At 43.8% G+C, this 21,317-nt stretch overlaps 1 protein-coding gene and 1 non-coding gene across 2 annotated transcripts in view; both read right to left on the bottom strand.

The window, feature by feature from the left end:
• Positions 1 to 21,317, bottom strand: part of LOC126458236 (phosphatidylcholine:ceramide cholinephosphotransferase 2-like) — a 326,386-nt gene that overhangs the window by 248,159 nt on the left and 56,910 nt on the right. The window lies entirely within an intron of this gene.
• Trnat-agu (transfer RNA threonine (anticodon AGU)) lies at positions 8,706 to 8,778 on the bottom strand. Its single transcript has one exon. It is a non-coding gene; the product is annotated as a tRNA-Thr (tRNA).

Below are 21,317 nucleotides of genomic sequence, written 5' to 3'. Positions count from 1 at the left end.
GTATTCCTCAGTTTGAGTTCAGTAGAGAGGTGAGAGCAGCGGAGGCAGCCAAAAACATTTGCGCCGTGTACGTGGATAATGACAATGGACAGAGCACGGCAAGAAGGTGGTTTTTTGTTTTAAAGAGGATCGTTTTGACATTAGTGACACTCCACATTCAGGAAGACCTTCGGTGTTTGATGAAGATCGTTTAAACGTATAAATTGACAATGATGCACGCCAGTGTACTCGAGAACGGGCAAATGTGGTTAACTGTGATCATCCAACCATCGTGAGACATATTTATGCAGTGGGGAACGTTCAAAAAGCGGGTGTATGGGTACCGCATGCTCTAAGCCAAAGTCACAGAAACCACGCCGAACATTTCTATTCTGTATCGTTACTGGTGACGATAAATGGTGTGTATATTCTAACGTAAGGAAAAGAAAGGAATGCCTGAGTCCAAAAAAATCAGCAACTCCTCGTGCAGCATCTGGTGGAACAGCGTATACAAGAGCCGGGTTGGGAGGTCATTTCGTACATACCTTATTCGGCTAATCTTGCGCCCTCAGATTTTCATCTTTTTCGCTCTATCGAATAACCTTCATGGAATATCCTTTCCGGATGAAAATGTGCTCCGAACATGGCTCGACGAATTCTTTGACTCAAAACCGCGTTATTTCTACACTCGTGGAATCCAAAAGTTATTCTAGAGTTGGCGTACTGTTGTAAACAGTGAAGGAGAATATTTTACTGATGACTAGAGTCTCTGTTATGTATATCTGTTGTGCACATTAAACTTATGTTTGCTACAAACTTATACACCAACCTGATAATTTCTTGGACTACGAGTGTCCGCATGCGATTGCTGTTCTACCTTACTAACAAGGTTTCCCGCGAACTGGCTGATGGCAGATTTGAAAGAAGAAAACAAGGTTGGCGTTTAACGTGATCTCAGTGTTCCAGTGAAGTGAGAACGGCATACAATTACTCACCAAACGATGTATAAGGCGTGACGTAAGAGCAGCACTACAAGGCCCGCAAGTTACTCACCGAGATACACAATCGCAGTTGCGCACTAGTGTGGATCAATACGCGGACGATACGAGAAATGAGACATCGACTTGCCGGAGCAGTGTCGGGAGGCTCTTGGTATACACGTCACCGGGTCAGGAGGGCACACACTGGCAGCATTAATCGCTGTCGCGGGCGTTAGCACAGCTGACCAGGGAAGATAGCCGCTACAGATCCGCTTCTTCTGCTGTGCTGACAAGGCTTCTGTGGTCTCAGCGAATGAAAACAGCGGAGAATTACTTCTCTTGATGTGGAAGAGATGTAAGACGTCTATATCCTTGCGAGCAGAGAAACGTATCGTATCATTCGCTTTCTGTCGTTGTCCACACTGTTTCATGAAATAAGACGATGATAAAGATAACAGACACACTTGACATTATGTTGTTAGCTACTTTACCACTAGGGTGGTCATTAGACGAAAAGTTTCAATGTACGTGGCACAGATTTCATGTCAAGCTCTCAGTTAATCACGAGTCGTACAATGAATGGAATACTACCAGACACAATAGTCTATAAGGGTTGTGTCCAAGGTGACCCAGAACTTCTCAAAATGACTGAAGTTGCATGACCTGAGCACCGTCATGCCTGCACAACATTCGATGTACTCGTGCAGTATCGTACTGAAAGCACAGCTCGCGAGCGAGGTACAGCAGGCGAACAAACGGGTGCACCTAGTCAGGTAGTAACGCTTCCGTATCGTTCACCGGTGAGAGATGAAAATGTGTTGCTTGCCATATTTCGGGAGGACGACGGTTCAATCCCGTCTCCAGCCATCCTGATTTAGGTTTTCCGTGATTTCCCTAAATCCCGGGATGGTTCCTTTGAAAGGGCACGGCCGATTTCTTTCCCCATCCTTCCCGAACCCGAGATTGCGCTCCGTCTCTAATGACCTCGTTGTCGACGGGACGTTAAACAACACTAACCTAACCTTGCCATATTTCATCACAGGTCAAAATCCCACGCACAAGATTACATCCAGCATGGACAAAAGTTGTCCTGAAATTTAGCGCAATGCAACGATAGTCGACGCTGCTGTCTGGCAGAGGAAACACTGTTTATCTTCAGTAGTTAGTCCGTTTCGAGAACACGAATTTAAGAGTGCAGTTAGCGCTTACATATTACCTTAAAGATTTAATATGATACTTGTCATAGAAGTGAAACAGCTTACAAAGAATATATTCGAGACATGCATGCTGTATTTCGGGGGGACAGTGAAGTTGTCTTTCCGCAATAACTCACGTTTAAATGGCATCCCTTTATTATTTTAAAACAACTGTACTAGAACTAGCTTGTCAACTTATTATATGCTTCTTCTGCAAAGGGCAACGAGAAGAAAACTAAGTGGCACGTATATTACAGTGTGCGTACCAAGTCCAGATCAGCAGTCAAAGGATGTAAGTGCTTTGTCCACACAGCAGATCCATGTACTACGTGTGTATCAGAGTAAACCTACGGTGGCGTCACTGTAGCTCGCACGTATAGGGGTGCGATTGATGGTGGACCATCGACAGCACCCTGTCATGAAGGCTTTCTTAATGTACTTTACCATGGCGCCTGCGGTTTTATCCCCGGTTGAGGTAGACGATACTCCCCTGGCACGATAGCACATGACAAGACAGCGCGCGCGCTTGTGTGTGTGTGTGTGTGTGTGTGTGTGTGTGTGTGTGTGTGTGTGTGCGCCTCTCTCTCTCTCTCTACACACACACACACACACACACATAGACACACACACAAAACACAACCGCTGTATCTTACTTCTCCTTCAAAATGGCACCGCCGATACCCTTCCCCATCCTCTACAGCTTCCGAGCTTGTGTACCGTCCCTAATGACGTCGATGTCGGAGGGACGTTAAACCCTAATCTTGCTTCCTTCCTTCCTGCGGATTTCGCTTGTTTCATAATCAATCCTTATATAAATACAGGACGCAGAAAAAGGTAATAATTTGGAACGATTTCTGTACAGGATTTCTGCGTTAGGAAACAGAAAAACAGCAACACATTAAATTCTGCAGTCTTCCTTCCCCTCCTGTTAAGTTCTTCCATTAACTGCTGAAGTTTATTTGCACTAGAGGTAAACAGTACAGTGCTATCAACAAACCAAAGCTTATTCGGACACGTTCCACTGACGCGCGTTCGTCCTCCTTTCTCCAGTTTCAGGATTAGAAGACTTCCTACGCTGTTCTCGATAACGGTTCTGCCGAAGCGGACTCTTTTTCCTCAAACTCCTGTTCATCATATTCTGAATATCTCCCTATCCTGATTACGTATAAAAGAAGCTGTAGCATTGAAGTACGTACGTATTCAGCTGAAACTGAGTCAAACGTTTTTAGAAGATGTATGAAACTCTGATGAAAAGGTAATACACACGCTCTGTCGAATTATATATTTCTAATCACGACTTATAAATTAACCATTGTGCTACATCAACTTATAAAAAAATCCTTTTCTTGATTAAATGTTTTCTTCTAAACAGTTTCTTATAATTTTAATCAATATATTTACTTTACAGATAAGAGGCTGATATATTTATAGTTATTATTTATAGTTATATTTATAGTTATTTTCTGTTAAGGATAATAATATTACAGTGCTCTTCTCGTTCTGTGACATCCCACAAAATAGTCTTTCTTCGCAGGTGTTCTGCAATCAATTCGTCGCGTTCTTTTTGCATTACTTTCCATACAGTTTTAACAATTGGTACTGGTAGATTATCATCTCAAAGCACCTTCACTTTCTTCATACCTTGAATGTCTCCATACACCTCACCTGGCACTCACATCCACTCTAAATTTTTACGAATTGTTTCAGGTAATTCACCTTATCTTTTATGGTAGCTAGTATTGGTTACTTGGAACTCTCATCTCTTTAATAGCTGGCTTGTGCCATTTGATATTTTCTGTTGCCTTGCTTTCTTTCTATCTGTAGCATCTTATGATATATGATATTTACGTAAGTGTCTTTGTTATATAATATACCCGTTTCGTCTATGTTGTATGGAATTTTGTCTTTTGTTTGGTGTGGGGGGGGGGGGAGGGAGGGGAATGAGGAGGGGAGGGGTTGGAGAGAGCGAGAGCGAGAGACAGAGATATTTTTAGCAGTATTGCATTCAACGGTCTTGACATGAAATGGCAGTTTTTTTTAAGGCCTTAAATATGCCTGTATTATATAAAAGTGTCGTTGCAAGCTGTGGGACTGTAGTCAAGGTTACGACCTTGGGACGGCCGCTCCTGGCTACGTGAAGGTGAGGCACACAGCTCCCTGCTAGCTGGACGTCACAGGGAGCCGACAGGAAGGTGTGGCAGCTCTCCGCTCCCTCCCCCCCCCCCTCCCCGTCCCCGTCCCCCTTCCAAACTTTCTTAAAGCTTCATCACCAATTCGGACACACAAAACCTTTTTGTTGTTGTTTTTCTTTTTCGGTCATTAGTCTTCTGACTGGTTTGACACGGCCAACCCTTTCTTTTAATTTCACCGAAAGCTGAAACTTCCTGGCAGATTAAAACTGTGTGCAGGACCGAGACTTGAACTCGGGACCTTTGCCTTTCACGGGAAAGTGCTCTACCAACTGAGCTACCCAAGCACGACTCACGCCCCGTCCTCACAGCTTTACTTCTGCCAGTACCTCGTCTCCTACCTTCCAAACTTCACAGAAGCTCTCCTGCGAACCTTGCAGAACTAGCACTCCTGAAAGAAAGGATATTGCGGAGACATGGCTTAGCCACAGCTTTAGTAGCGTTTTTCCATCACTTTAATGTCCTGATGAAAACGCCCTCCTTGCTCCTCACAAACATCTCCCATCTCATTCATCAGACTGGGAATGTCTGAGCATTACATTAAATCACCCTCTTGTTGAAGAAAAACTTGGAAAACGTTTGCTCTCTCTTTCTATAGATATAATGCTGGTTCCAACTGCCAATAAGTTCTTTTTTTATAATCTAGAGCCAAGCAATTCAGCTTTTTCTTTCGTTAACCCAGATCCTTAACCAAATCGTTAAGCTAGGTCTGAGTAAACAATTTGGGCTCTAGACTTCCAGTATTACAATGGAACTCATCATCATCTGGTTCATTTAAATCACATTGTACATCAGAAAATACTTCAGCTCGAATAGAATTTAAATCATCTGGTGGTTCAGGAACCGGCAAAACTACACTATGCCCTACTGGTCGGACAGCGGACGGAAGGTTAGATTAGCTTATTACCTCCTTGTTTTTCGAATTATGACCCGTAATATCAATACTGCAAAAGTATCAGTCATTAGAATGATTTATTGGCTCCCTCCATATCATAGGACCAGACACAAAAATAGAATCGACCTTTTTCTGCCAGCAAATGTATATTCATTACACCTCCTTTTTAAATTATTTTAACTACATAAAAGCTGTCAAATTCTTTGAAAATCGCTTAATTTAATAAGAAATGGTGGGTGATACAGTTTTTTAAGTATCATACTTGGATTTGCCACCCTATAAAGCATAAGAATAAGATATTTCCAGCAAAAAAATGTTTCCATCATTGGCCTGTGCTATTGTTGTTGGCGTTCGTTTGCTGTCGATTCTGATGAGGATAATCCCATCACTGAACTATTCACTCTCTGCCCACGCTTCTTGTTCTCCCGTTATAACATTTTCAGCTGATGTTGATTGTACGCCATGTTAGTTTGACCAGAAATCTTTATCCTCTTTCCATTTCTCTTCACTGACCCTCACGATATCTAGACTGGCCCTTTGTATTTCCCTTTTCAGATTTTCTAGCTTTCCTACCACTTTCAAATTTCTGACATGCCATGCTCCATTTCGTAGAATGTTACCCTTTCATTGATTATTCAGTCTTTTTCTCGTAGTCATCCCCCGTTGGCAGGTTGGTTGGTTAGTTGATTGATTTTTGGGGAGGGGTCAGGGAAACAAACAGCGAGGTTATCGGTCCCATCGGATTGGGGAAGGAAGTTTCACGTGCTCCTTCAAAGGAACCATCCCTGCATTTGCCTTAAGTGATTTAAGGAAATCACGGAAAACCTAAATCAGGATGGCCGGACGCTGGTTTGAAACGTCGTCCTCCCGAATGCGAGTCCAGTGTGCTAACCACTGCGCCACCTCGGTCGGTCCCCTTGGCAGAGCTTTCCTGGAGATCTGAATGCGCGGCCAATCCGGATTTATTTATTTATTTATTCTTTTTGTTTTGTGAACGGAGAAGTTATAATGAGATACTCGCAAGGGAAACCAAAAGTAACAGTCCGCACTCAGCGTTAGCGGAATGTCTTGTCGAGGGAACCACAGAAGTACATTCGACTACAACAAAACTAACAATACAAGAAAAATTTCTTCCCACTGAAGATCACATTGGAAGCGAAAAGAATACACAAAAACTGAACAGTCTTCTGAAACTTCTCTCTATGCTCAGTCTTAAAATAGCTACAAGTAAACAGTGGTACGTAGCTTGTGACTTAACTTTCTTGGGCTAATGTATGACTGTTCGCTAAAACCTTGGCTCGTAGATGTCTCAGTGTCGAGCCGTACGACGTCTGCTTTACGCCCTGATATGGCAGTGACCCGTCAATCCACTGCATCGGTGATCCTGCCGTAAAATGTTTGAGGGCAGAAACGTAAATAAAAGATCAGGAAAATCACACTAATAATGTACGCTACACTCCAGATTTATATTTTACCTAACTGGTTTATTCAGCAAGATATAGATTTCTATTTAATGAAATGAAATATGAGTTCGTCTAGTAAGAATGTCCCATTTGCAACTTGATTAGCAGCACACTAGTAGTGGTAGTCTCCACTTGTTATATTCAAAATACTGAGTGCGCTTACACGCCAATTCTTCTAACCGCACGCTGAGATGCGTAATTGCACAAATATACTACGTAATTACATGAGAAACATGAACGTCACACTTTGTAGCCGAAAATCGGAATAAACATTACGGCAAAAGAAAGTGGTATCGCAAACTTTGGTTAACCCGAGATGTACGTGTAAATCTTGATTTGTTATATGCACTACATTAATTGTTGATGTGATTCGATTTGTTGTATAAAACTGAATAAAGAGTAGTCTCAATTAAGGGTAGCACTTAATAATTTTTTGCAATACATTCTTAACCTCTCCTTCTGTTGATTTCTCTCCTGGACAATCAGAAATGCAGGAGGGCAGTATCGTCGTTACGTTTGTGGCGAGCATTTCCGTGTTTAGACGGGTGAGCCGCAAAGAGAAGCCGCCCCGGCAAGTTCGCCATTAACCGCAGGGGACTGAAGTGAAGTGGGTCAGCGGGCCTCCAGCGGCCAGGCGGGCACTCAGCACGCACGCCTGCCGTCTAGGCTACACGCCCAACACTAACCACACGCAACACCTATTCGCAGCCCCAGTATGAAGTTTCTGCCGGCCGGAGTGGCCGTGCGGTTCTAGGCGCTACAGTCTGGAACCGATCGACCGCTACGGTCGCAGGTTCGAATCCTGTCTCGGGCATGAATGTGTTTGATGTCCTTAGGTTAGTTACGTTTAATTAGTTCTAAGTTCTAGGCGACTGATGAGCTCAGAAGTTAAGTCCCATAGTGCTCAGAGCCATTTGAACCATTTTGAACTACTTTCAAAAATATAGCCTACAGAGCCATTTGAACCATTTTGAACTACTTTCAAAAATATAGCCTACAGAAGTTCGAAATGGTTCAAAGGCTCAAAGCACTATGGGACTTAACATCTGTGGTCATCAGTCCCCTAGACTTATAACTACTTAAACCTAAGTAACCTAAGGATATCACGCACATCCATGCTCGAGGCAGGATTCGAACCTGCGACCGTAGTAGCCGCGTGATTCCGGACTGAAGCGCCTAGAATCGCTCGACCACAGCGGCCGGCCCTACAGAAGTATTACTTGCAAAAACAATGTGTAACTGAACAACTTAACAATTCATTCCAAGTGACTTTAATATTTTACACAGCACTTAAATGAGTAGAACTCCCAATATTTACAAATGCTGCACAAAAACAACCCCATGTCCAAAAACAACAAAAAATGAAGAAAATGGCGGAAACTGAACATGGCGGTCTATAGTGCACATTCCTTCGCGTGCTCCTAAAATCAGTCATCACTATACTGAAACACCGACCATAAACGTCACGTGTTCCTAGCTACGCTGTCGTCTAGGCACAAGAATCCGATAACACAATCAATTTTTGTATTTAGGGCAGCTGAAGATGATTTCTGCATGAACTGAACACAAAAGTAAAACCGGACTGGGGTGTTTTTCACTAATTACTTTTTGGAACCAAAGCCTTCATTGTGTGCGAAACGGAAGGTATAAAATATTTGTACCAGTTTTGATTTATAGTAGTTACGGTGAAATTATAATACGAGAAAACACTGAAAAACAGACACGACAAGGACTATCACATGAAAAACAAATAGTACAGACTGTTACACACTCCGGAATTAAATTCTTCCGGAATTCTAAAATAATGGAAGGAACTGACATTAAGACGATTATGTCAATTTAGTGTGTAGAACTATGAAACTGGTAACGAACTATCCGAATATCCTCCGTACAATTATGACAACTAGGGCAGATTTATGTTACAACTATTGTAGTCAAGACATAAAGGAATTAAAAACATTAGTTGCCAGTGGACACTGATTTACACCAGTAATTGAAAACTTGTGTCGGACTGGGATTCGAACCCAGGTCTCCTGCTTACTAGGCAGATGTGCTGACCACTACGCCATCCGGACACATTGCTCAGGGGAACCATATTGACTAACCCAGCACACCTCGTGTCAGATCCAACTTCTAACACACTACTGATGTGGTATCCCAATCCAGCAGACATTTTCAACTTGCCCCACTGATTTAAAGCAATGCCCAAAAGCAGCTAATGTCTTTAATTCCTTTGTGTCTTGATTCACAGTGGCTGCAAGACGTCCGAAAGAACAGAAACTAAACATATAATATTGTACGATCAGTTTGACAACTAATGAATATAAACTTCCGACCAGACTAATACAGAGAAGAGTGGAAAAGAAAACTGAGAATCTGTTAGACGGCGACTTTGGTTTTAGGAAAAGGCAACGAACTAGAAAAGTAGTTTTAATGTAATGATTTGTCTTGATGGCAGGACAGTTTCATTGGATTTGTCGACCTAAAAAACACGTTCGATAACGTAAAGTGTTACAAGATGTTTGAAATAGTATGAAAAACGGATATACGTGCAAAAATAATAAAAAAGGCTTGGCATTAAGGTCAATTCAACAATTTTCAATTTGGTAACGCTCACTGGTGATGTCCTCACCACAGCAGACACATACGGGTGGGAGTTTGGCCAGGAGGAGGGAGGGGGGGAGGGGGCAGTGATGTAGAGCACAACTGTGGAATGTGTGGAACAGTTTCAATCAAATGTGGTACACATATTACTTATGTTACATACTACGTGAAAAGCGCTGGGTGTAATACATCACGAGTACTCCTAGGTGTTGTCGTAAAAGATGAATCTGGCGAGACGGAAAAACAATCGAAAGTAGAAAAATGTTTGAAAGTGACTGACGTCAGTGCCACACCCACTGGATGAGGTAAAAGGCGACATTCCCTGTGACACTTCACACCAATTGGCGCTTTAGATAGGTAGCGGGTGGATTTTATAGCAGTAACACTGATTGTGGTTTGTGTACTGTATTTAAACTTTCAAAAGTCGTAAGCAAACCACCTTTTTTTCGACACTATCATCCGCCGATATAGGTGAGACGAAACATATTACAGGACGTTTAGCTGCGATCAGCTCATGCTTTGCACATTATTCTCACCAAGTTGTAAACGAAAAACGAAGTGATATCCTTCATTGCCATATTTCCAGCACCTGTCAAAAAATATAAATTCGCTTTGTTGTAGAAGGACATCGAAAGCGAGAGAAGCAAGTCCTAGGCTACAACCAATTATTCCTCAAGGCCGCCTTAGTGGACGGGTCTTTTGTGGCGTAGAGGCCACTGTTGCATAACATGTGGTTCCAGACCGCTTAAGCGAAATGGCGAGCTCCGTGACGTTTGCCAGAACTACATCAGCGATACTTTTCGTAGTTGTTACGAGCTAGTGTGTTCTCTTCCGTTCTTTCTGCCATGCCGTAGCGCTGCCATCGAACAGAGTCGGTATCATTGTATACAGGGTGATTGATCTGCCCCTACCGATGTCGTTTTATGCAACCCGCAATGCTACATCCGGCATTCGAAAACCACGCGCGAGATTTTCACATTCTATCGCTCGTTACGTGCAAAACTATTAGACCTACATAAACAATGAGCAGGACCTATTTGTAGGAATTTCAATATAGTTAAGTTTTGGATGGGATACGTTTTCGCTGGATGTCACAGTTGTGGAGTTATTCAAGAAGAATGTACGAAAGTGACCTTCAAACGCACCTCCACCCCCACACTCATCCCTCGCCATTCCAAACTATGATGTTTGTGGCACTCCCTCCCATCAGTGTAATTTCCAACTAACGAACTATTCCCAATATTCGACCTTTTTTAGTCTCTACTGACTGGACTATTACGCCACCAGCATCGTCGGCTCTTCCGTTAACGTTATGAATTTAAAGGTTAGGGTAATGAAAGTAAAACGACTTCTGTAAAAGGTAGGCTAAAACTAATTACACTGACAATTCGATCCAAACTTAACCCTTACAAGCACAGTAGTTCCACACTCAGAAGGCTTGACGAGTATAACGATTTAATTATTTTATGCTGTTAAAATTCACAAAATGATTAGGTAAAATTTACGCTAAGGACAATTTTACAATCTGTAAGTGTTCAACCAAGCCGGTGGCGTGATAAGGCCAGTCAGTGCAGTAGTAGGAGGGGAGTGCAATGAACTCATCTATTGAGTTTTTAGATATAAATTAGTAATCACCTTCTTTTAAAAAAAATTGAATTATAGCATCTAAAGAAACCTTTTTCCTAGACTGACACTTTCCGCATCATTACGATATATCTTGTTCATGATCTGTAATTTAATGTAATCTGAACAACATACTAGAAACTATAACCGGGACGGGGGGGGGGGGGGGCTGACTGTGGGAGTGGGGATAAATTTAGGTCACTTTTGCACGTTTTCTTGAACAACTAAAACTGTGGCCTCTACCGAAAACGAATCCCAGAATAAAATTTGTTAACCACATTAAATTTCACAAAATGATCCTGTTCACTTTCTCTGTAGGACTAACAGTTTGCGCGTAGAGAGCGAGAGAATACGAAAATCTCGTGCGTGGTTTTTGAACGCCAGATATAACATTGCGGGCTGCATTAAAAGACATCGATAGGCGCAGCTGAATCACCGTGCATCGTGCGTCGTCTGCTTTCGAACGCTGGCTTACGCGGTGCCAGCCTCGGCGTGTTGAGACAGACACAGTTGGGGCTCGTAATCGTCAGAGGTACATCAGCGTTGGTAGGAACCTCATCCGCGTCCCTGTCTCGGGCACTGTTTCAGTTAAACGATTCTTCGAATGTGCACCTCACAAATATGTCCAGGATACCAACTGCTGTTGTTTCGGTCATCAAGTTTAAGGCAGTTCTAGAGTCCCTTTGCTCGCCAGCTACCTTATTCGTTTCAGTGTCGCTGCTGTATTTAACACCATACACTCATACCTAGGCCTGCTTCTGTGATTCTTTTGTTACACTATTTCTTCAACTACTGTTTTCAGCAACGTCCGACCATCCTCTCTCTTCGGCTCATTATGCTGTTCTTTATCAATTATCCACGCGCATTAATCAATCCAACTGGTCTTCGGTCTGCTAATTGTTCCATTTATTTCTTCCCTGTTGTCTACAGCGTGCATCAATATAAAGCTTTTCATTGATCATATCTCGTCTCAAGGATTATATGGTTCAAATGGCTCTGAGCACTATGCGACTTAACTTCTGAGGTCATCAGTCGCCTAGAACTTAGAACTAATTAAACCTAACTAACCTAAGGACATCCCACACATCCATGCCCGAGGCAGGATTCGAACCTGTGACCCTAGCGGTCGCTCGGCTCCAGACTGTAGCGCCTAGAACCGCACGGCCACTCCGGTCGGCCAAGGATTATGTTTTTGGCTGTTAGCAGCTGTTCCTTTTTATAGAAAGTCATTTTGCCTTGTGCAATCCTCGCCATGTCTTTCTTCCATTTTCCTTCTGTATCTGTTATACATCGACGACAGAAAAATTAATGAAATTTTTCAAGTTTCTCAACTCTTACCTATCCAAAATATCCACATTTTATGCACACGAATAACTTAGTTTTGCTTTTGTTGATGTGATAAAACATTTTCCATTTCATTAAGCACCCGACTCATTACCTTTTCAGTATTCGTGACTATCACAGTGTTATAAAAAAACTGTATCATGGTGATCTTTAATCCGTGGCAAACAACTCAGACATCAGTTGCTTTACGTGCCTCATCTCCATTTCAGCAGGCCTACACAAATCAAATATCAGTGATGACAGGAGATAATTCACTTGATACCTTTCTTCATTTCTCTCTCTTGTATCATTCCACCTGTGGATTTTCCTTCAGCCCCTTTACCACATACTACATTGCCTAGGAATGCAAAACTTTTTCAGTCCATTGCACATTATCAAAATCCTTTAAAAATCTACGAATGGAGTGTATGTTTCTTTATACTTCCTAAACGTGACCCCTACTATTAACTGCAGTGCTAAAATTGCTTTTCTGGTGTCCCTGTTTCTCGTAAAGGAAAGTTGTCCTCTCCAGTACCTTCAATTATTCCTTCCATTATTGGATAAAGTACTATTGTGAATAGCTGTGACGCATGTGATACAACACTGACTGTGTTGTAATATAAGGATTCAAATGGCTCTGAGCACTATGGGACTTAACATCTGAGGTCATCAGTCCCCTAAAGCTTAGAACTACTTAAACCTAACTAACCTAATGACATCACACACATCCATGTCCGAGGCAGGATTCGAACCTGCGACCGTATCTGTCGTGCGGTTCCAGACTGAAGCGCCTAGAACCGCTCGGCCACACCGACCGGATGTAATATAAGGAAGTGTAATAATTATATTATCTTTAAAACCTGAAGCAAGATCCTCAGTTGGACAAATTGCACTCAAGAGTTTGTACAGTTCCTGCTCCGCCTTTTGGCGTGATAGCCGAAAGAGTTCCGCTGGTGTTTGATTTCAACCCAGTCATTCATTCCTTCAAAGTTGGAGCAAAACTTGTTGTAATTTAGAGAGAAGGATTGAATCTCCGCTATAATCTTCTTGAATAGTGTCCTCATTTTTAATTGGCTTAATTTTTTCTAATTACCTATAAAGCTTCTCCAAATAATGTTGCCATGTTTTCTCTCTTTTTACTTTCCGTTACCCAGTTGCCATTTTCCATCTCTAATCACTGTACTACTTGTTCCACATTTCTTAATGTGATTATACCGCGTACATTTGTGCGCTACAATCATTAATCCAGATTGTAATTTCTTACAAAACTGCGAGAAACCAGCAACGGATGTAGTCCGAAAATGAAGTACTTGACAAAACGTGTCTTAGCGAAACTCCCACAGCGGCACATTTTGGCTGCTTTCAAGTGATCATCCTGAAATTCTAATCAGAGACGAATTCCCCCTACAACATGTTGACCTGCACACCAGGAAAGAAACTGTTTATCTACGAAGTACGAGAGCTTTTACATAGGACTACGGCCGCCCTCGAAGTGTCAGCAGCCAGTCCTCTTCACACACGAAACGGATTTTAAGGTCAGAGATAATACGGATATCAGTATCCAAGACTACTGAAGGTCGACATATAGAGAGGGCGATACAGTGCATGTTTACTCTGACACCATCTTGGAGATTTGTGTGCGCTGCCAGTAAGGACTTGTTAAACTCTATACATTCTGGCGAGATTACAGACCCTTACGTTGAGTAAACAAGAACGACAAAGACAAATACTTACACAGTACAAGAGGACGACATCTTTCCACAGGTTATGCTCTACCTGAAGGATATAGGAGCTAATGAGGTCCGCAAAACGTAACAGCATCAAGCTAATGTCCGTTAGAAAGCTTTCTCTCAGGTATCCAACTACCAAGTACTTCGTTTTTTCAATTTTTGTTTCAGACCACATCTTTTGTAATCTTTAAGTTTTGCTCGCCATATATTGCACATCTTGTCGAAGTTGAACAACGTGGTCGTCAGCAAACAACAAATTATGTCTGTATCTATTCTCCAAATTGGACTCGAATTTCGTTCCATTTTCTAGAGCAATGTGTCATTTTTGAATAACATTGCTGAAAAACAGCAGCCTTATCTGAGGTCCTTACGCACTGATGTCTGAGATTAAATGCTGAAAGCCGGCCGGTGCGGCCGTGCGGTTCTAGGCGCTACAGTCTGGAACCGCGTGACCGCTACGGTCGCAGGTTCGAATCCTGCCTCGGGCATGGATGTGTGTGATGTCCTTAGGTTAGTTAGGTTTCAGCAGTTCTAAGTTCTAGGGGACTGATGACCACAGATGTTAAGTCCCATAGTGCTCAGAGCCATTTGAACCATTTTAAATGCTGAACGTGTATGTGGTTAAGTGCTAAACCTCTCCATTGTCTCCATGTAGGACACGGTGTTCGTTCCAAAGTTTTGTGTGACGACCCAGCCCCTTGCATGAGAGAACGGGCATAGAATGGCAGCAGAGATGTGCAGCAGAACTACTGCAAGCGCGCTATGAACACTATTGACGATGCCAGCGAAGAGAGCACCTGACTTGACAGAAATCAAATGACATCGACCGGTATTGATTGCTTTCTGACCGCTGCTGCTGTCAACGAGCAGACAGCATTGTGCGTCGTGTAAAAGCAGAAGTTTAGTATTTTATCCATCTTCACCATATACACTCCTGGAAATGGAAAAAAGAACACATTGACACCGGTGTGTCAGGCCCACCATACTTGCTCCGGACACTGCGAGAGGGCTGTACAAGCAATGATCACACGCACGGCACAGCGGACACACCAGGAACCGCGGTGTTGGCCGTCGAATGGCGCTAGCTGCGCAGCATTTGTGCACCGCCGCCGTCAGTGTCAGCCAGTTTGCCGTGGCATACGGAGCTCCATCGCAGTCTTTAACACTGGTAGCATGCCGCGACAGCGTGGACGTGAACCGTATGTGCAGTTGACGGACTTTGAGCGAGGGCGTATAGTGGGCATGCGGGAGGCCGGGTGGACGTACCGCCGAATTGCTCAACACGTGGGGCGTGAGGTCTCCACAGTACATCGATGTTGTCGCCAGTGGTCGGCGGAAGGTGCACGTGCCCGTCGACCTGGGACCGGACCGCAGCGACGCACGGATGCACGCCAAGACCGTAAGATCCTACGCAGTGCCGTAGGGGACCGCACCGCCACTTCCCAGCAAATTAGGGACACTGTTGCTCCTGGGGTATCGGCGAGGACCATTCGCAACCGTCTCCATGAAGCTGGGCTACGGTCCCGCACACCGTTAGGCCGTCTTCCGCTCACGCCCCAACATCGTGCAGCCCGCCTCCAGTGGTGTCGCGACAGGCGTGAATGGAGGGACGAATGGAGACGTGTCGTCTTCAGCGATGAGAGTCGCTTCTGCCTTGGTGCCAATGATGGTCGTATGCGTGTTTGGCGCCGTGCAGGTGAGCGCCACAATCAGGACTGCATACGACCGAGGCACACAGGGCCAACACCCGGCATCATGGTGTGGGGAGCGATCTCCTACACTGGCCGTACACCACTGGTGATCGTCGAGGGGGCACTGAATAACGCACGGTACATCCAAACCGTCATCGAACCCATCGTTCTACCATTCCTAGACCGGCAAGGGAACTTGCTGTTCCAACAGGACAATGCACGTCCGCATGTATCCCGTGCCACCCAACGTGCTCTAGAAGGTGTAAGTCAACTACCCTGGCCAGCAAGATCTCCGGATCTGTCCCCCATTGAGCATGTTTGGGACTGGATGAAGCGTCGTCTCACGCGGTCTGCACGTCCAGCATGAACGCTGGTCCAACTGAGGCGCCAGGTGGAAATGGCATGGCAAGCCGTTCCACAGGACTACATCCAGCATCTCTACGATCGTCTGCATGGGAGAATAGCAGCCTGCATTGCTGCGAAGGGTGGATATACACTGTACTAGTGCCGACATTGTGCATGCTCTGTTGCCTGTGTCTATGTGCCTGTGGTTCTGTCAGTGTGATCATGTGATGTATCTGACCCCAGGAATGTGTCAATAAAGTTTCCCCTTCCTGGGACAATGAATTCACGGTGTTCTTATTTCAATTTCCAGGAGTGTATATATATATACGAGGGTAGGTCAATTATTATCCGCAAAGTAGTTATAAAATTTTATTGCAATCAAATAGAAAACTTACAAGAACATCATTTTTCGACATAGTCTCCTTGCGTTTCAACGCACTTGGTCCATTGTTGTACGAGCTTCCTCATGCCGTCATAAAAGAAGGTTCTCGGTTGAGCTGCGAGCCAGGAATGCGCCGTTTCCTTCAATGCTTCGTCCGAGGCAAATCGACGGCCCCTTAATGCCTGTTTGAGTGGACCAAACAAGTGATGGTCAGAAGGGGCAAGATCGGGACTATACGGAGGATGTTCCAGTACTTCAAATTTGAGTTTCTGGAGCGTTTCAGCAGTGTGGGGAGCAGTATGCAGACGGGCATTGTCGTGCAACAACACACCTTTTGACAGCAACCATCGGCATTTTCTTCGAAATGCACGGTTTAGCTTGGCAGTAAGCATCTCACTGTAACGTACACTGTTTGTTGTTGTGCCCCTTTCCCCATAATGTTCCAGTTCTGACCTTGTGCGTCCCAAAAAACCTTAAGCGTCAGTTTTCCTGCGGGCGGTTGGTCCTGCACGGCGAATCTGGATGTTTCCATTCCATACTCTGTCGTCTACTCATAGCGATCCAAATGTTTTTTGCAGATGTCCAAGCGCGTTTGTTTATGCAACTGTGTGAGTTGTGTTTTATGAATAAGTTTGTTGTGGATGATTCAGTAGGCAGAACCGAGACTAATTTGCAGACGATGTGCCACTTCGTCAGTAGTTAATCGTCTGTCAAAGAGAATCATTTCACGTGAACGCTCAATGGTTTCTTCATTTGTGGCGGTAAACGGTCGTCCGGCCTCTTCATCGTGCGTAACACTTGTGCGATCATTTCGGAATTTTTCAATCCATTCGTTGACAGTCCGTTGTGGCAAAACACTGTTCCCGTACTGTACCGAAAGTCTTCGATGAATTTCGGTCCTTGATACGCCTTCTGACCACAAAAAAAGGATCACTGAATGTTGCTCTTCTTTGGTGCAAGTAGAAGGCGGAGCAGCCATGATTAACAACACGACAGCGAAAACGAAACTAACTTAGCAGCTTGAAAATTGGAAAGATATAACAAAAAATAAACAAAGCTTGCGTCATGAACGTAAAACGACGGTACTACCAAAATAAACAAAAATATAACAAAATTGCGGATAATAATTGACTTACCCTAGTACAAATAATACATAACCAGCTGCATAAAAGAAACTTAATTCCTTAAGTGGGTTCAGGCACTTAGTGCCCTTCTGCGGAAGGTTGTAACTATCGTATTTTTTGCGTTTGTCAACAATACGATGCACGCAGCATATGTGGCTCATAGGGCCAGTACAAAAATGGTATAAAGAAGCCAAACAATAAAATCAGCTTCGGGTTGATGACAGCTTCACCTTTATAGTAATGCTTACGTGCCGACTCAGCAAACACGGTAAATGGAAATGAGCGTGTGGCGTCATTGTCCGGGAAGCCCCTAGCGGGGCTGGTCCGGCCGCCTTGGTGCAGGTCTTATTACATTCGACGCCACATTGGGCGACCTGCGCGCCGGATGGGGATGAAATGATGATGAAGACAGTACAACACCCAGTCCCTGAGCGGAGAAAATCCCCGACCTAGCCGGGAATCGAACCCGGGCGCGTAGGACGGCAATCCGTCACGCTATCGGGGCGTACACAAACACGGTGAAACCTCGAAATGAGAATTTTCACTCTGTAGAGGAGTATGCGCTGATATGAAACTTCCTGGCAAATTAAAACTGTGTGCCGGACCGAGACTCGAACTCGGGACCTTTGCCTTTCGCGGGCAAGTGCTCTACCAACTGAGCTACCCAAGCACGACTCACGCCCCGTCCTCACAGCTTTACTTCCGCCAGTACCTCGTCTCCTACCTTCCAAACTTTACAGAAGCTCACCTTTCTTTCAAGAGTGCTAGTCCTGCATAGTTCGCAGGAGAGCTTCTGTAAAGTTTGGAAGGTAGGAGACGAGGTACTGCCGGAAGTAAAGCTGTGAGAACGGGGCGTGAGTCGGGTAGCTCAGTTGGTAGAGCACTTGCCCGCGAAAGGCAAATGTCCCGAGTTCGAGTCTCGGTCCGGCACACAGTTTTAATCTGCCAGGAAGTTTCACGGTGAAACCTGGCCAATTCGAGTGCCGTGGTTTCTGCCTGGGAACGTGGATCATGGACACGTGTTGAACACGACCCTGGGTCAATGCTGGGCGTGGTTCCCTTGGGCGCTTGTCGACTTAGCATAATAATGCTAAGTTCAGATGACGGAAACATGAAGCACGTTTTCGAATCGCGCATTTGGACATGTAATAGTCTACCTACATCCGAGCACATCCGAGCAGCTTTCACGGAAAATGTCTCCAGGCGCAGACAAACGCGCGATTAGGGACATCAATGTCGCCCGTGAGTTGTTACGCTGACCGTGTGTTTCCGTCGTGACCAGAAGTATTTTCGTTGGGTTTCTGTTATTTTTCTTCGTGGGACATTGTGAGAACTGAGTGAAGCTGAAGGTGAGAATACTGACAGAGTCACTAATAGAGCATATAGAAAAAATAACAGCATTTTGTAATACGTATAGGGCCCAAATTGCATGAAAATCAAAAATTTTGAGACGGAGAGCCTTCCCTCTCTGAGGGAAATGACTAAGAAAAAAACAAGAAGAGCACTAAGTGCTTGAAACCGATTAAGGAAATAAAATTTCTTTCAAGCAAGTACATTTTCGTTCATATGCATATTAATACAAAAGTACACTCAACATACCTAAGTGCTACAGTTAGCCGAGAATTAATTACGTTTTTTCGTAAGCCAGCCGCATTTCGTCGTAGTGTCATTAAATTTTTCCATCAGCCCAAATGCTTCATCACCCACGCTTGCGTAAAGAACTGCCATCTTGTGGTTTTCTATTAAAAGTCTCTGTTTCGGTATACCCAAAGATTAACGAGTGAGTCTTGTCTTCCATACAGAACGAAATCTCTGAAAATTCCTGAGTGGCTGCCTTTGTCTTTTTCCATATGTCTTAATATCTACCGAGTTAAACCGATAGTCGACAGCACTAGAGGAAAATCTGTTTATAAGTGACTTACAGGGAACCCGAATGTTCCTGATTTTGTAACCCGACACGTTTACCATCGAGAACTCCGATGCAATGAGGAAATACTGCGTATTGTTCAAATCGTTGAAATATTTCAATCCATTCATCTGACATCAGCAACACAATGTCTCTTAACTCTACTGCATGAGATTTTTTTAGGTAACCAGATCAATTGAAAAGTATCTGGGGGGGTAAGGCCTAACACGCAAGATATTCTGTAACAGGTTGAACACTGAAATTTTGATTTATTCAGTATGTTAGGTTTCCTGCCGTACGGCAACAAAATGAAAATATTCATTAATTATTGATCGTTCAGTTACGGAAACATGGAAATATAATCTGTGCTATCACTAATCATCATTTCACATACCATAAAAATCTAATTAGATGTGATCTACGTGGCAGAAATAATTCGCTCTTTCAACTGCTCTCGAGTGTGTTTATGCACATGCGACCTTCGGCAAAGATGATCGATTTTCACCTTTCTGCCAATATAATGAGGCTAAACACGTTCTTGCACGATGCTGCCACACGGCAACACCATGCACGTACGAGTGGTTCCTCAACATTATATTTAATTTTACGGTTTGTTGACACAAATGGCAATAGCACGCAATAGAAGCTTTAATTTCATTCAGATAACTTTGAATACTTGACGGATTATCCCAGATATAGTAGATTTTCCAATTTATTATGAGTAGCGTAGCTTCGCCATCGAACATCCGCGTACAGGATATCTGAAACCGAAACGGACTGCGCCATAGTCACTGCATGGATTAAAGAACTCAACCGCTCGACACAGGAGCTCTCGAAATCCGATCGCACACTTTATATCTGAACTTAGCTCTATGGTCGGTGACCGAACGCTCCGCTTGGCATCATTGGTGGGGTAATTTAGCCGGACAAGTGTCAGAGGCTACCTAGTTCTGGAGCTGGTGATGGGTGCGTCTGTACTAACTGCAGATACGCTGATTCAGCGCCGCCACACAAAAGGATTTTTCACACTAAGAGTTGTTTCCTCCCTAGACTCGGCACAATATGGAATAAAACACACTGTAAATGAATCCGAAGAAACCGGAAGCGCATTACACAGCCAGATAGATTTGAAGTAAAATAGAACTCATGTTCCACTTCCACAATGGTTCTGAGAGTATGTGGGTTTTATTTTGTCAGGTTGCGCAATGGATTGATCCAACAAGTACCCTTTGGCTCCTGCGAGAAACAATTTCCACCTCACACTACTACAGAAGTCAGACAGACGCTCCTCATGTACCAATAAGGACTGCTTGAAAAACATTCAGCAACAAATATCTTCTGGAGTCGTCCGCTGTATGGAAAAGACACAAAAATATTCTATTTATTCTTACGTAACTAGTGTGATACTTGGGTACGGGGGTGTTGATAGTTAGCGTAAGAAAAATATTAAACGAACGAAAATACTATTTATTACAAAAAATTCTTAGAAATCAAGTGAAACCTTTTCTTATAAAAATAATAATAAATTTCTGGGTTCTTTTTGGAACAGTAGATTGCCTCTTATGGATGGGAATGCTATTATTTTACAAAGTATGGAAAGGTTCTTTTCTCCCTTTTCTTTAAGAAAGTTATTTACTCGGCAGAATGGCCGAGAGCCGCGCCTACACAACTTGAATAACTTTTCTAGGTACGGTCAAGGCTGTCGCGTGAGAAATGTAGTGGAGTGAACTGTTTGGGAGGACAGATGGGGCTCGCATACGCTGTAGCGTACAATACCGTGAGCTGAGACGACTGCTGCCTGCATCGCTCGCTGCTGACAAATAACACAACTATCTCTTTCTATCTGGATGACCTTCGCCAATCAAACTCTCCCTACACCTTGATGAA

Source organism: Schistocerca serialis, chromosome 2, assembly GCF_023864345.2.
Source record: "Schistocerca serialis cubense isolate TAMUIC-IGC-003099 chromosome 2, iqSchSeri2.2, whole genome shotgun sequence".
NCBI lineage: Eukaryota > Metazoa > Arthropoda > Insecta > Orthoptera > Acrididae > Schistocerca > Schistocerca serialis.
The sequence above is the reverse complement of the archived record's forward strand: the minus strand, read 5'-3'. Positions and strand labels throughout refer to the sequence as shown.